The following is a 15,202-nucleotide window of genomic DNA, read 5'->3' on the forward strand; positions in this document are numbered from 1 at the left end:
ATTTGCAAACCTATCCATCATGTATTCTTCCAGCCATAATTTCACTCATCCATCCCTCCATCCATACTTTCACTCATCCATCCATCCACCTTTTCACCCTATCCATCCCTACACTAATCCATCCACTCTTTCATACAAGCATTTACCCTTTCACCCATCCAGTTATCCTTTCATTTATTCATTCATCTAGTCACTCATCCTTCCACCCATTCACCTTTTCTGTCACCCACTCATCCTCCCTTTCTCTCTCCATTGACCCTTTCACTTAACCATCCTTCCTTCCATTCATCCATCCACCCATCCTTCTACTCATCCACTCATTATTTCATTTCATGAAGCTTTATTCGGTACATATAAAAATGACCATAAAAGCACAAAAATACGTACATTATACAACAAATACAGCAGGTTACATACAGGGAAACAACCAAAGTATAACTAACATAATATTTTAAAAACACGTACTTTTCCTAGCCTTAATTGATTGAGTTAAAAACGTAGCAGTAAAAAAACAGATATCGACGTATTGTAGGTTAAAAACTAAACTCATGGCCTGATTTACTGTACGTACACCATATTTAACAAACATAGGTTTTAAATATGCAATACGAAAATGTGTGTACAGTTTACAGATCAAAAGAAAGCGCAGAGTGCTCTGTTTGGATACGCCATCACACATACATGGCCCCTACGGGTGTTTCTTGAGAGTTGGCAGTGCCACTAAGTGATGAGCTATACCAAGCCTCAGTCTGGTCAGCACATACTTATGGGTTGGCCTAGTCATCCAAACTAAATAGATGGGGAAACCTTCAACAGTGGTATAATTATTGTAAAACATAACAGTAGATAAAGATCCACTGGCAACAGCCCGTTTCCTTGCAGCAAAGGCCAAAAAATTAATTTTCATCTCTTGTTTAGATATTAACAATGCTGCGCTGGGGTCAACCAAGATGTTTAAATTAAATATCTCGGAAAAACATCTGACGGCGTAATTTAACCAGGGAATATTTAGAAATTTGTCCAACGAGAGACAATCCTCGATGATCGATCTGGTAAAGGATTTTTCTTCCTGAAGCCAAATAGAACACCAGATCATAAGTGGCCTCAGGGATAATTGATCAATCAGAAAATTAATGTCCAATTCTCTGTGGATTAGCCCTCCATCCACACTTTCACTCATCCATCCATCCACCTTTTCACCCTATCCATCCCTACACTAATCCATCCACTCTTTCATCCAGCCATTTACCCGTTCACCCATCCAGTTATCCTTTCATTTACTCATTCATCTAGTCACTCATCCTTCCACCCATTCACCTTTTCTGTCATCCACCCATCCTCCCTTTCTCTCTCCATTGACCCTTTCACTTAGCCATCCTTCCTTCCATTCATCCATCCACCCATCCTTCTACTCATCCACTCATGAATCCATCCATTGACCCTATCACTCATCCATCCTTTCACTCATCCATCCACCCATTCACTCACCGATCATCCACCCTTTCACTCATCCATCCATCCATCCTTTTGCTCATTATCCATCTATTCACCCTTTCATTCATCCATTCACCCTTTCACTAATACATTCAGCCATCCACCCTTCCCTTCACTTACTCACTCACCCACCTTTTCATATTAATTATGACCTGAGCCTTTGTCTGCAGAGTTGCAGACAGAAGAGGCCCATCAAGAAGTTCACCCTCCCTGTAGTTCCTAAAGCAAGGGGTGGGGTGGGGGAGTGCTCACTATGCCCCTAAACATATGCATCTGAAAAAGTGGAAGTCATGAGTCATGTGTGATGCACAGTGCTAGTACATGAGGCGACTGCGACATGGTGTTGTTTCCAGGGCTTTAAATGGGATGGAAAAAAGGGGGGGGTCTCTCAAAAGGGAGTGTTCGATGTAATTAAGGGTGGGGCTTAAACACCTAAGCTAAAAATCTGTGCTTAGCATAGTGTGCCGCCGGACTGGTATTTTGCCTCTTCTATAATTGTATCCAGATAAATAACAACAAGTAATGTTACACTTACAACAAGCTTGAACTATTGGCTTTGTCAATGGTTGTTAGATGCATAAAATAAAAATGCAGCAACCATGGCTTTGTTGAATATATTATTGAAACTGCACTTTTCTAAAATGATGAGACTGAAAGAGCTCTAGCTCGCGGCCCCTTATTTTCAACTTGTTTCACCTGCTTCTTTAATGAACTGGAATCTGTAGCAGCATCCGCGTATTTGCACATTCCTTCCATCTAACAAAATGCGCTGCCCTAGACCGAGGCAGTAGGAGGCCCACTGCATGCAGTAACACTCTAGACTGGCCCATTGTCATTCTGTATGTGGCAATCACCCAGCATACAGAATGATAATGGGCGAGGTGGGGCTGGTCTTGTGCTCCGAGGAGGAGTGCAAGGCGGCCCCATCAGGGAGCTGAGGCTTCATGCAGGGAACCCTGTTCCCTGCAATGCCCAAAATTACGGACAAAAGGTGTCCGTAAAAATGATCCTCACAGACAGCGGATGTGTGGTCCAAATTACAGACTGTCCGTGAAATTTACGGACAGTTGGTCACCCTACTGCAGAGATTAGGTGGTCAGTGGGGTGTGGATTTACAAGTAGGAACTTTATAACTGCCCACTGCACCACCCAGAGAACTTTCTATAGACAGTTTAAAAGAAAAGGAACATTACTCCTGTGGGATCACATGATAACCTAATTTGTGGTTTATGAGCCAACACCCAAATCCAACCACTGCTCTTTGTCCATCCCAGCGAGTCTCCACCACTCTCCCAAACGACCCCCCCAACAATCTACAATTCCCTCACCCTGCCACATGCCCTTCCCCCAACAATAGTCCTGGCATTGATAAATGCAGGGAGGTTCCACCTAAGCTACCTTCACACATTAGGCTTGGAATGGTAGCATTTAATTTGATTGTTGAGATCCTCCTGCCAACACTCTCTCCAGTTTGACCAAGTTTTGTTGGTGGATGCTATGTGTTTATTATTTAGAACGTTTTCATTCATATTGCATACATGATGCCTCTTGTTTGTAGCCCAGCAACAATATCTAAGTGAAATCCAAGGTGTTATTGTATTGAAATCCTAGGTCCAATCTGTGAAGAGTAAATGGGGATGGCTGAGGATGGCAGCTGTGTCTTCAACAATAGTCGAGCCCTACAAATGCAAACTAAAATCACACAAGGTATCTGTGACTTGTCTTGGTTAACATTGTTCAAGCAGTAAATAGGTTCAAAGAGAAATTGGAGAAGGTAAAACGACCAGACAAAAGAGATAAGGAACTACAAGGTCCAAACCAAGTTTAGATAAGATAAATATTTACTAAAACTTCCGGAACAAAATGATAAAAAACAAGATAAGTAGATCAAGACTTACAAACTGTCCTAACCTACCCTTGTGAAAATAAAGGATGGAGCTCTTCAAGTATTCTACAAACATGAGAAATGGTAACTGTATTATAAACTGTATTATACAGTAAAAGTCACTTTGAAACATTATTGAACCTGTGCTCACATCACTAATTGTCTTCCAGAAGCCGTTCCTAATCTAGCTGCAGGCAACTGAATCTGAAAATCATCCTTTGGGTCTTCCGGGTGGTACAGAAGGGTCATCCAGTCAGTTTGACTCTTGGAAGTACCTGAGGTTGCGTTGAAGTGAGCACTGGGGTTCAAGATGGCCGTCTGAGCAGGAATCTTTGGAGCTGTTGATATCGATTTGTGGAAAAGTTCCTATGATCTTTTAAAATTCTAGAAATCTTTAGGTCAATCTCTAAAATCACTGATTGCTTGACTTCCATCTGCAGGGGTGTTCCCATAATATCCTGGCTGCCAGGCTTGCCAGGCTCTCTCACTCTCCTAGGGTTAGCAGGAAAGAACTCCTAAAGAGCAGACATGACAAGGGAGTCAGTTCTAAAACTCCTGCTGCCATCTTTCTGGTATTAGAACATTAGAATGTTGAGTGCTCTATTGAAAACAATTGAGTGGTCCGGGCTTCTAATGGCTGGTAGAAGTCCCGAGCATCAGCATTCCAATGTTAACAAAGGCCTCAAGGAGCCTGAGGGGGTTTCAACCCAATCATGCTCCGGGAGGCCTTTGTTGTACACATTAGAACATTCTGCCCTTTAGGGGAGGAATGTTCTAATAGCCTTAAAGAACTATGTAGTGGGCTCCACTGGCCATTAAAGAGCTGTTCCCTTGTTAAAGGCCCTCACATTCGGCTCAGGCCTTAAACGCTGGAGCAGACCTTTAATGAGCTGTAGAGCCTGCTACGTCGGGCTCAAAGGCTATAGTAGAAACATCAAGCAGGTTCAGCAATATCTATAGTGTCTGCAGACTCATTAATGCTTGGAAGTCAAATCCAAGAGGTTGTCTGGCACCACCCTTTAAGCCAGGCCTTGAGTCAGAGAGTATTCATTCCTCATCAAACTTCCAAGGTTGGTTGGAGATTCAGTAGCCCTGGTAGCGGGATTTATATGGTATAAATCTATTCCAAAGTTCAGTATTGATTCCCTGGATTAAATCTCTTGAATCTTCACAGGACATCAAGTCAATGTTATCTAGTAATCTCGCTGGGGGATATGATTTCCCCATTTCATTATGTAAAGCCTCTAAGTTAGACACTTACCTGTTTTGCCCAGAAACGCTGCCTTGAGGGGAACGGCTCTTCGACCATTCCTGGGACCTGGGACCTTTTCCTGGGAGGGACGCCGCAGTTGTTCCAACGCCGCCGTGAGGGGAACGGCCTCTGAAGTCGCAGCAAGCCACCACCACCGCCGCAGGGACTACACTTCCCAGCAGCCCCGGCGGGCGTGGCGCGACCAAGTGACGTCAGCGGAGCGCCCCTTAAGAGGGAGGAGCGCCGAGTGAGCACTGAGAACGCTTCAGACACTTACCTGTTTTGCCCACAAACGCTGCCGTGAGGGGAACGGCTCTTCGACCATTCCTGGGACCTGGGACCTTTTCCTGGGAGGGACGCCGCAGTTGTTCCAACGCCGCCGTGAGGGGAACAGCCTCCGAAGTCGCAGCAAGCCACCACCAACGCCGCAGGGACTACACTTCCCAGCAGCCCCGGCGGGCGTGGCGCGACCAACGTGACGTCAGCGGAGCGCCCCTTAAGAGGGAGGAGCGACTCTCGCCCCGCGAGTCGCACGCGGGAGCGCCCGGGCGAAGCCCGGGACAAGGGCGGGACAGTCTAAGACAGTCCAAGACTGGCCACGACTGAACTGGACTAGGACCCTTGACATTTTCTACTACGAGGTACTTGTAAGTTGCTGAATCCTCACAGTCACTGCCATTGTTTGTTTAGTGTGAAAACAAATTCATTCAGTGATTGGAAGTGGGCAACTTGCTCAGGACATTACTCCTTAGTGGGTAGTTCTAGGTGATGTCTAAACAAAAATCGCTGAGCGCTCCCTCAAACACTATGGACAATTATCTAGTCCAAGTGGTGGCCAAAATAAATAATGAGCGAAGGTCTTCTTTGGGACTTAGCCCTTCACCAATAGTCACCCAAACGGAGATGTCTCCTGTGAATGTATTGCATCTGGACCCAATGAATGAAGCTGTAGTTCTCTCTCAAAGCGATATTGACAGGCCTCTTTTAAACGTCTCTACTACTTCTAATTTGGATATAATAGTGGAGGATGATCTAGATGAGTTGCATGAAGACTTAGACCTAGTTGAGGAAGTTTTTTCCCCTTTAGCACCTGTCCCAGTTCCGAGAAAAGCTAGAGGGACCACTAAGTCCCAACCAAAAAGAGGAGGATTGCGCTCCAGTAGAAAAAGAATAGCATCCCCTCCGTCAAAAAGTGCCACAGAGGACCCAGGGAGAGAAGACAATGCTAACATGGGGTGGGATGATGCCAACATGGAAAAATGTATGGGAATGTTGAACTCAAAATTATGTTGGATTATTAAACCCTTGTTATCCAAGATTGACCATCTGACTGACAAAGTCAATAAACTTGAAAGCCTGTTAAAAAGCACCAGTGGTAATGTGGAAGATATACCAGATCTGGTAGTAAGCAAGATCGAGCAAAAGCAAAACAGGGTAAATCTTCCCGGGGAGGGAGTAGAGTCAATAGCTCCACTAGTTGCGACCCACCCTCTTATACCAAAATCAGGCTTATGCACAAACATTCCTTTAGTTGACGGTCCCATAGCGAGTCCATTGAGGATTAAAGAAGATGGTTTAGGATCGAATTCAGGACCGGTTGAATTAATTGTAGAAGCCTCCCCACTGATCCTGGTTCTCGCGAATGTTCCACCTTTGAAAACAGGCCAGACTGAATTTCCCCAAGCTCTACTAAATAAAGCGCTGCTCTGGTTAAGTAACAACATGCATATTTCTCCAAGGGGTAAGCAAAAATTAGCAGAGGATTTGACATCAGCAAGAAGAGTAAAGTGGATAGGGAGCGGTCCTAAGAAATTTATGGGCGACTGTGTGGTACTGAATCTTAAAGATCCCGAAGTACTGCCGGAAATTCTAGCCAACTTATTCCCTCCCCAACGTAGAACAGCTGAACTAATCCCACTTACACTGGACTTCTTCTATAGTAGAAAAGGTCTCTTAGCAAAACCAAGTGTATTAAGGACCAAATGGTCAGTTGTGGGCAATAGAAGGGTGAGGGGTGGCCCAACTTGCGATTGGGGGTTGAGCATGGAAAATAGATATTCTGCCTTGTCCAACCTAAATGAATGTGATTGACTTAAACGGTCAAAAAATGTCCTAGATAAGATACAGGGGAGGACATCAAACGTATTCATTGGAAATAAAGTGGGCATACAAAGTAATACTCAGGCAGGAAGACGTAGGGGATCCCTAGATCTTACTGTAAGGGGGGAAGAAAATATTCTCCATGGCAGACATAAAAATCTTCAATACATAACGAGTAATGGTTGGTCTACTGATCAGGAAATATCTGAGCCAATAGATACTTCCAGAGCAAATCTGAAAGATGGATTGATCCAAATAGCCGAGCCTGTAGAAAGTGATGCAGGGCTGGGCCAGGCAGGGTTAAATACGGATAAACCCAATCTGTCCTTTATGTCTTGGAATATTGCGGGCATAGCTAACAAAATCGTAACCCCAGAATGGTGCGATTTCATTGACCTCTATGATATCATTCTTTTACAAGAAACTTGGTCTACAATTCCAGTTTTTCGACAGGGTTATATAAACTTTTATATTCCAGCAACAAAAAATCGAACAGGGCGCCCTTCAGGAGGCCTGTTGATCTGGTTACGTCAGTCGTTGAACTGTACAATACGTCAAAGATCACTACCATCCAATGATATCTTAGCACTAAATATCAAATGGGACAATGGCCAAGAAATTGCTCTTTTTAATATATATGCCAGGGGGGTCGGGTTGGTAAAACCTCAGAAGTAGTATGGACCCTAGAACAAGAGCTAGAGCTGCTACCCCTGGAATCACATATCATTGTAGGGGGGGACATTAATTCGACCTTCGAACCCCTGGGAGAGGAGGATAGGACCCTGTCAGAGGAGGAGGATAGTAAGTGGGGAATACCCCAGCTTGAGGTGCCTGCCATAAAAAAATGGAGTGCTGTGGCCATCCAAGTTAAGAGCCTCTGCCTGGCAAAAGGTTTAAGAGCGGTTAATGGGCGTACGCCCTCTGACCGCAATGGAAAGAGTACTTTTGACAACGGTCGAGCGTCCAGTAGAATAGATTATTTTCTAGTTGATGTGAGGGATTGGAGTAAATTAATAGACATGTCTGTGGAAACAAGAATGGAAAGTGACCACAACCCCTTGTGTATGATATTCCACGCATATCAGGGGGTATGGGGGCATAGCACTAAGGTTGAACGAGTGACCCAGGATGTAGTCTGTTCAAATAATCAGCGCCATCTGAAATGGAGAAGGCTGATAGAAGATCTTGGGAAGTTAGATGTCCTCAAGAAAGCAGTGGTAGAGGAAATAAATATTATAAAACAACATATTGGGAAGCCAAATTTCGAAGACCATATGATAGAGGCTCACGCAAAATTCTTCCGCAGACTGCAAGGGTTTTTCCTAAAAACGGTAGACCTGAGTAAGGGCAAAAAAGACCCACCAAACCAGGGATGGTATGATAAAAGCTGCAGATTGGCACGACAAAACTTGAGCAGCGAGCTAAGAAGGGTTAACTCGAATACAGTTAGGAAGGCGAGGGATATATACAGACTAACCCAAAAACAAGCCAAGAGAAAGTGGGACGAGGAATGCTGGTGCGAGTTGAAACATGCTTGCGCAGCCAAAGATTCCAAGTTATTCTGGTCCACGGTAAAATGGGATAGGGGAGGAATAGCCGCCAATCCACAAAACCATGTTGCCAAACACAAATGGGTTGAGTTTTTCAAACCACAGTATGCCCGTAGCCCAACACAAGACACTGATATTCCCCCACCAACCGTTTATTTTAATTACAAAATATTGAACACAAAAGATGTAAACAGTGCTCTGGACTGTGTAACGGGGGGGAGGGCTCCGGGTATGGATGGCATACCGGGAGATCTGTTTTTAAGCGACCGGAATTCATGGTGTACGTATTTTTCATGGCTGGCTAACGCAGTGGCCATGGGAGGGGAAGTGCCACCCTCCTGGAAGGGTGCGGAAATCATTCCTATATTTAAAAAAGGCGATAAATCCCTTCCCAATAATTATAGACCCATCAGCCTCATAGACACAGCACAGAAACTGATGGGCCGATTAGTACAGAATAAGCTGCAAACATGGATAGAGGACAATAACATCTTGTCGCCATACCAAGCAGGGTTTCGTCCCTTGACTAGTTCCATAGATCAGGTTTTCTATTTCATTGCCATCTATTGGAGAAATGTAATATTGAAAAAGGGCACTTTATATGCCGTGTTTGTGGACCTAAAAGCAGCCTTCGACCTAGTGCCTAGAGAAAAGCTGTGGAGGACTTTGGCTGAAGCAGGCATAAGTCCAGATCTTCTCACTCTTCTTGTGCGCCTACATGAAAATAATTATGCCAAAATTAGGTGGGGGGGCACAGGGAGAAGTGACTGATCCATTTCCAGTGGAGCGGGGGGTGCGGCAAGGGTGTGTCCTGGCCCCAACGCTATTTTCTATTTATATTAATGGCATTGTGGACTACCTGAAAAAAAACCCAAGTGATGCTCCAATCATAGCAGGATCACATGTTCCAGTCCTTATGTTTGCGGACGACACGCTTATATTCTCATGCACACCGAGCGGTCTCCAAAAGGCTTTCAATGCATTTGGCGAATTTTGTGATCTCAGGGGCCTTGAATTGAACACAACGAAAACAAAATTTATGTGTTTAAACCGGCAATCCACATTCAAAGGTGTAATTACATATAAGGGCACTCCCCTTGAGAAAGTAGAGGCTTTTTCCTATTTAGGAATAATTTTACAGGGCAATATGAAATGGAAATCACACATCAATACGGCAGTATTAAAGTTTAATCAGCTTGCAGGCGCAGTCGCATTCAAACATGGAGCCTCGCTGACAAAACCAATAAACTGCGCCCTTGAAATTTACAATATGAAAGTCTTGAGTGCCTGCTTGTACGGTTCAGAATTGTGGGGTTTGTCAAATTTAGCAGATCTTGGTCGAGCGGAAAATAGATTTCTGCGAGGGCTGGTAATGGTTCCACAAAGCACACCTATAATTCCATTGAAATTAGACCTTGGGAGAAAAAATATCGAGGACATAGCCAGACTCAGGCCATTATTGTATTGGAGGCGACTGATGGTGACCCCTGAGCTAGCCCACTACGCTGCAGCATTGTTAGATGTTGTTAAGTTTGATCGCTTTCACTATATTGTATGGCTGAAAGATCTGAGGGGTCTATTGGTAAAGTTAAAATTGGATCATCTTTGGGGCAATAGGGATGTGTCTTGTTTTCCGACTAAAATGAAATTGAAAGAAATATACTGGGAGATGGTGTATCTCACAACTTATTGTTCTGGGCAAATAGCAAACTTGTCAGCCCGCTTTTTGAATATTAAAATGGTTCCATCTTGCGAAACCTATTGGGACATAACTGAAAGCCCGCGTGACAGGAAGTTATATTTCCAATTTCGAGTTGGAACACTTCCAGTAAATGCTTTCAAGAGACATTGGTTCCCATCGCAAGATGAGCACTGCTATCACTGCAAAGAACAAACTGAGCATATTTCACACTTATTCTTTCGTTGCCCCTTATATGTTAGCCCACGGTGGAAATAGCTTCGCCCAGTCTGTATAAATATTGGCACTCGTAGTCAATCAACTGCTCTTAGAATATTGGAATCAGATTGTTCCCCACTTTTTGCAATTGCTGTTGCTAAATTCCTCGGTTGGGCATGGGTGATCCGCACTCGCACTTTATTGGGTTATCCAACATAAGGAAATTTGGTTAATATGGGTACATTGTGTCTTTTATCAAATTTTTTAATTAATCATGCACTTTTATCTTTGTAGTGTATTCGACTGTCAAACTGTTTAATATGTATTTTAACACGATCATTTTAGATGTAGTATTTATTTGTATAGTGTTAGGGTGTAAAATGCTTTTATGACAAATGTCGAATAAAGCTTTGAAATTTGATTTGCCTCTAAGTTATCTGAAATACCACATCTGACTAAGGCTTTCAGCACCTGCCTTTTTCGGAAGCCATTGCCATATAAAATATCAAGGGTCTTCATTCAGCAATGCATAAAGATGGCAAAGATCCAGCCTCTGCCCTCATCAGATCAATTACTCTCCACAACAAAGAAACCGAAATATTTTCTGAGATTTTGGTGAGTATGCTGAATTCTATTTTGCTAATTTTAATATGTGGCAACCAGAGTGGCTTTGTATGAGCCCATCAGGGCCGTATTAACTCACTTTGCCCTTGGAAAGGTATTAAGATGACCTGACTCTAGTTGATGACATTCTGCTTCTGGCCTGTCTTTATTTCATGGGTCAGAGCCTTATATGTTCACCGTGAAGCAAAGGTTAATTTGCCAAGATTTGCTCACCGTGGTTGACGGGAGTCATTACGTAGAGCGGTGTTGTCCTCCAGTTGCTTTCTCTGCTTGCCTTCCATCCACTTTCAGCCACATGGTGTATCAATCTGTCCATCAAAGTCCTGCTCAGGCGTTCCGGAACCCATCCAATAGAACTCTTCCCTGGCAATGATCTCTTCTGTACTGAGTGCTCCTGCTTGCTTTTAGGGCCACAATGGGATGATTACAATTGACAGTTCAAACTACCCAAATTTCTGATGCTTTCCATTACAATGCTAAGGAACAGGTGCAGCCAGGCTCCATGGAATTTCCTTTCATTGTATGAATCCTCCTATATATATTTGAGTGCCCGCAAGTTGTTGAAATTTACATTTCATTGACTTGCCCCCTCCTTCAAATGTAATTATTCCCCTTGAGTTGTACACCCGCTATATTATTAATATCCCTCCGTTGCGTGTTAGGGTTAAAGAAGATATGCCCAGATAGTGCATCCCAATGATTTCATGAAATGGTAGAATGGCTGTAGTTAAGGCATACATGTTATGCTCTTTTTCTTTTCCTGTTCTCCAAGCTCCTGAACACAGTCCCAACTCTTTCTTTGTGGTTCATGATACATTTATTTTGTCCCTTCTGGAAACGTGTGCGCTAGTGAGACTCCTGCCACAACGACTACTGCTGTCTATTATTTATGAGCACATTTGAAATCTGCGGTAGACCTCTCATGTCCAAAAAAAGGCAGGCTTTGTATAAGAAATTAATCAGCTTAATATTATTGTTTTATTGATTTGTTTCGGTCGCCTTTATTGAAGTCACACAGTCAATTCAGGCTCACCTCTTCCTGGACTTGATGCCTAATGATACATTGACAAAACTAGGGCTAGCATGTCTCTCCTGCTTGTCCCTATTCTGTCTCATTGTGGCTCAACAGTCTTCTGCTGCTCCCCGGGACTGTGTTAGGTTTGCTCAGCAAATGAAATCGAGCCTAGCTGAAATTATCATTCAAGAGTAGTCTGCTCTTGAACCTACTGGGACCCAGTCACTCTTGACCCACTTATCAGTTCTACTTACAGAGGTACTGGAAGCCTCCAAATAGGGATGCCCCTCTATACATACATTATCTGTGCTTCGGGGACTTACTTGCTAAAGGAAAAAGTGGCAAATACCTATCTCTGGGATTTTCTTCTCTTTCCTAACTACGCCTGCTTTTGTCTCCCTGAGATATTTAAACACCACTCTGAGTAGGATTGCCTGCGCCATAGTAGCAACTCAAATAGCTGAATCTTTCTTCAAAATACTGTTGTTAGGGTATGTAACATATACAATAAACTGCTGTCTGAGGGTTCACAGTATCTCTTTTCTTTATTGTTTTATATGGTCTTCCTCCAGTTGAGATCCTCAGACATGCCCATTGCCCAGGGATGTATGCCGATCCTGTGTTAAATTTGAACTATACATCTGTGCTTTATTTGTTTTATAATTTTGTATGCATTATACTGTTGCTCTTTTTCAACTTTATTTAGAATCTTTTTTAAGCAAACAATGACAATAGTTTTGAAACCTTTGTGGGATCCTTTGCAAGATGCGTCAATGCTGATTGTCAATAAAATCAAATAAAAATAATATAATAAAAGAAGAAGCCCAAATGAGTCTAATGCATTGGAGGAATGTCCCTTGTTCTGCCCTACTTAGCAAATCTGAGCTGCCAGGCCATCTGCATTTGTCAGTAAATGATCTTCTCCAGTGTTTGTGCCACTCCATTCTATGATTCATAGCCTCCCTTGTAAAAGTGTCTGCCACTGCTTTTGCTAGATGACCTGCCCCACAGCTTGCCCCATTCCATGAGCAACAGTCTCCTACCCTTTCTTTGGTGGGAGTGGGTCAGCTCATCTGGGAAGTCTGAAGTCCCTCAAGAACTATGAGAATATGAAGGTTAAAATGGGAGATGCACCTAGGTATGATTCACACATCCAAATGTATGACACGGATTCGAATATGCCTCCTTATTCCGCAGTCTTTTAGTACGCAGGGAATCACAACGCGGTCGTTACAATGACCGCGTTATGATTCTGCCACCATAACTCCGCAAGTCGGAACAACGACTTGCGGAGGGGGGGGCTGGATGTTGGAATAGTATAATTTATTATTCGAACTCCAGTCTGTGATGACACTAGGGGATTTAAAATCCAACACCTCCCCCCCTCTCAAGTCGTTGTTCCGACTTGTGGAGTAATGGTATGCGGAATCATAACGCGGTCGTTGTAACGACCGCACTGTGATTCCCTGCGTACTAAAAGTTTCGTTATAAACGTTCTTTACCCACGGATTCCCCTCATTGATATCTCTCTGATGCTGAGAGACAGGAAGTCACTGCACTTTACCTGACTCGAGGACTTTGGCCTCAACTGTGGCCTATTCTAGGGCTGGATCACACAGTGCCAGCTTCCTGACTAAACAGCAGAATAAGCTGGTTTAAGAAGTCAAACTTCCTCTACTCTGTCAATCCTGCCTGTCTACCCTGGATTACAGCAATTCAAAGCCTGCCAACCTTCTTGTGCCCACTATGCCTTGTCCTGGCAGGTGATCTGCTAATACCCAAAACTGCCTACTCATTTCTGTAGGCCTAGAAGTGGCAGCTTGTAGGAAAGCGACTGCTGGGTGAGCCAGAGAGTCTGCATTCCTGCTCCAAGGTAATCTATCTATGGGACTTCTCAGAAGGCAGCCCAGTGAGCCCCTGAGTTCGCGTCTGCCTGGCTTATTGTAACTGTAAATTAAATTTCATTTGTATAGCACTTACTACCCTTAATGAGACGTTGAAGCATTTTATGCTTGACAGCATGCTGCTCTGTAACCACAGGTTAGTCCAGTATTTATTGGTTATTGTTGACTGTTGGGATTAGACTTGGGTTCCCAACCATGCATTCACTCATTCTCTCCAGTTTCTTGTGGTGATTAACTTAAAAGAAGTTTTTTGTGATCATTAGTGGGCAGTATGTGACACATGCATCTTGTTGGTGGTATTAATAGATGAGTTAGAGGAAGTTAGGTATTGCTGGATTACAGGGGTATGACTTTCCTCATCGGACACCACCTGCCACCTTGCCCGGCTGAACTTTACCTTCTGAGAGCATTTTTCAAGAAATGTCTTCTAAGTCCGCAGATAAGCGCCGACCAGGCTCAATCCTCTATTTGTATTCTTTGCGTTCTCCAGCTCGATCTGCCATATTTTTTTACTTTGATACAGTTTTATGCAACTAGGTGTCTGCAGTTGGCACCTTAATCTATTAGGCACTCGTTTTTACCTTAAATTTTAAAAATGAATAACTCTGGTTCTACTGATTGGATTTTTGTCATTTAAATGTCTGTTTTTCTACATTGGTGTGAGTTTGTCTGTTTTTCTACATTGGTGTGAGGTTTTTTTTTTGTATTGTCTTTTAACTTTATTGCTGTGTGTGTGCTGCATTAAGACTTTAAATATTGCCTCTAAGTTAAGCCGGACTGCTTTTGTGCCAAACTACCAGATGATTAAGCACAGGTTAATTTTGAGAATTTTGTGCTTCCCTTTTACAGGGAATGAGGCTGAGATAACATCCCACTCGACCAACAATCTAATGACTCTAACTTTGCAGTCAGAGAAAAAAAAGCAAACTCCAATATACCTTCTAAAAAAATAAGTAGAAATGTGTGAAAGAACAATGCCTGACTTTCGACCTCTGTCTTAGAACGCACCACAAATCGTACAAGATATAAACAAACTTTAAGGGCATCTTTATTGCTTATTCACCTTCTGAACTACAGCATGGTTATTTTGCGGGTGCTCCCAGCATCCCTACTTCAAGCGCCTATGAGGTGAGTCCGTGAGGGCCACCTGCCTCTCATAAAATGACATTATTCAGCAGGTGGTTGTATACAGTGTCCACACGGATGTCACCAAGCAGGCAGCGATTCACATGAAGTGTGTTTTGGACATGACTTAGCAGGTGCTCGCCTCGCGTGTGCTTCACTGCCTACTGGAAGATGTCCGAAGGCCTATGACGCACTACCTGCTGCCTCGTGCCCCCAGAGACCCTGCTGTAGAGCTTTGCTTGCTGGGGCCACCGTGGTGTACCCTCCCTCCTAGCCACGGCCTATCTGGCCTGCTCTATCCCGGTCACTCCTAAGCCTCGTATGTCCCTCCACGCCCACCCGCTGCCCCAGGAGCT

This window comes from Lissotriton helveticus, chromosome 7, assembly GCF_964261635.1.
Source record: "Lissotriton helveticus chromosome 7, aLisHel1.1, whole genome shotgun sequence".
Classification (NCBI taxonomy): Eukaryota; Metazoa; Chordata; class Amphibia; order Caudata; family Salamandridae; genus Lissotriton; species Lissotriton helveticus.